The sequence below is a fragment of the Lissotriton vulgaris genome, chromosome 9 (genome assembly GCF_964263255.1).
Source record: "Lissotriton vulgaris chromosome 9, aLisVul1.2, whole genome shotgun sequence".
In the NCBI taxonomy this organism is placed as follows: domain Eukaryota; kingdom Metazoa; phylum Chordata; class Amphibia; order Caudata; family Salamandridae; genus Lissotriton; species Lissotriton vulgaris.
In genome coordinates, this window is record NC_141697.1 from 696,393,201 (window position 1) to 696,395,490 (window position 2,290).

Below are 2,290 nucleotides of genomic sequence, written 5' to 3' on the forward strand. Positions count from 1 at the left end.
TTCATTTTGCACAACAAATCACGTCCTAACACATTCACTGGACTGGAGTCACAGACGACAAATCTGTGCATCTCTTTGAAACTCCCTATTGTGATTTCCATGGGCTCAGTTACTGGGGTACTAATTATCTGATTAGAAACACCCACTACTTGGATTGCTTCTCCCGAGAGGTGTAGGTTTGGGACATCTGCTGTTCTCACAGTGGAACGGGTAGCACCAGTGTCCAACAGAAAGGTAACATCATTCCCTTCAACCTTTCCTTCAATGTATGGCCCTGTCTGGTCTACCGGCAAGGAGGCGCCAAGCACGCACTCCTCGTCCTCCCTCAGGCCCCGTCAGTAAGGTTCATCACAGAGAAATGTATCATTCAACAGGAATTGGGAAGTTGCTGCATTTCTATCCTCCCTTCCTTCCCAAACTTCGACTTCCTCACTCTGTTGTGCTCTATTTCTATAGTTTGGCCTAGGTGCGCGAGGCAGCTGTGGCTGCTTTACCTGTTGCTGAGTCTTTTGTGGCCCCTCTTTCTGCACCTGTGGATTCAAATCATTATTGGGCATGTTACCATTCTGCAACGCTGGACACTCGTCTCTCCAGTGCCCTATCTGACCGCACCGGTGACAGGGGAACTTCTTTTTGGCTTCCTCTCTGCTCATTTTAACTCTGGGCTTCCCTCCACCCCCAGGGCTTTGATTCTGGGTATTATTATTCATTTTACTTAACTGCTTTTCTTGTTGCTCTGCCAGTTTCACTTGTGCCCACATGACCTTCTCCTTTAATGCTTTTCTTTTATTTTCCATTTCATCTTCACAATATTTGGCGTATTTCAGGACCTCATCTATAGGTTTTGCTTGCCAACAAATTTTATTGTCTTTGATCCATTGTGAAATCTCAGGTCTTAACCCTAACATGAATCGATAAATGAAATGGGTCATATCCTTCATCTCAACGTTATCTATTCCACTGTACGTTTTGAACACCTGTAACAGTCGTTCATAATATGAATGTACAGTTTCATCACGATTTTGGGTAGTTCTATCTATGCGGGTCCAATCAGTTTCTTTAGCGGGCACCTTTCCTTTTAAGTACAATATGACTTGGTCATATTTCCTCATCACCTCTGCTGAGGGGGCTCCTGTCCTAGTGTCTCTGGCATACTCCTCACTGGGCCAATCAACAGCAATTTTGCATTCTGTCCACAAGTCTACGGGAACTACAATGTCAAAGAATCCATCTAGATCTTTTAGGATGCATTTTTGAACCTTAATAAACCTCTCAACCTGCCTGTACCATTCTACAGGTTTCTCTCGTAATTTTGGGAAATCATTTGTGAATGACACAATATCCTGTCGGGACCAGGGAACATGTACATATTTTCCACCTGGTACTTCTCTCATGGGATACAATGGTTCAGCTTTATCTGTTTCTTTTAGGACATACTCAATGGACACATGTCGGGACCTACTGTCTTCTTTCTTCTTTGCCCACCTTGCTTTCCATTTTTCTAGGTCTCCCCATTTCTGTAACAGGTGTAACAATTCTCTTATCTGCACCTTTTTTCCTGGCACGTTCATGTTTTCTAAGTCTTTGTCAGAAAATTCTGCTCTGTATGATTTCTGCAATACCTTAGATCGGCTGACATCTATTCCCATATTAGCTGCTGTGTCCATTAGTTTCTCATGGAACGCTCTGGTATTTATGGTAATGCTCTTACATATGAACAACAGCTCTTCTTCATTAAGAGTGTTGAGCCTGTCTAGTCCCACTTTCCCAGCCATTAGTTCTTCCAATTCCATTCTTAATTTGTAAATATCTAATGGTTTTGGCTGAGAAGTTCCCTTTTCTAATTCTCAAGTCCATCGATCTATCTCCTCCGGAGTCACTACCGTGGCACTTCGAGTACCTGAAGCTGTTTCTATCAGGACTTCTCGTGCACTAGTCTGAGTGTTCTTTCTTGGTGCACTAACTTCTGGTTCTCTTATGGGCAAGTCCATTAAGGAAACTATAGACTCACATTCACTTGTTTGGTCATCAACAATTAGGGGCTCTTTTCGTGGCGGCACTACAGCTGGAGTAATAACTGGAGTCTTTGGACTAGCTTGTCTATCCCCATAAAGAGGAACAACTGGGCCAATAGTTACTGGAATTGTCAAAGCTTCGGGACTTGAATTTAGCTGGGATATTTTCTGTATCAATTCAGTTCTCTGTTTAATTAAGGCCTCTTTCTCTCGATCCTGTAAAACCTTTTCCATAGAGGTTTCATGTACTACTTGTGGAATTAAAGGTGGATAGA

General features: G+C 42.9%; 1 pseudogene; it reads right to left on the bottom strand.

The window, feature by feature from the left end:
* Positions 1–335: 335 nt before the first annotated feature.
* On the bottom strand, positions 336–1,991 carry LOC147692126 (uncharacterized; annotated as a pseudogene).
* Positions 1,992–2,290: the final 299 nt, after the last annotated feature.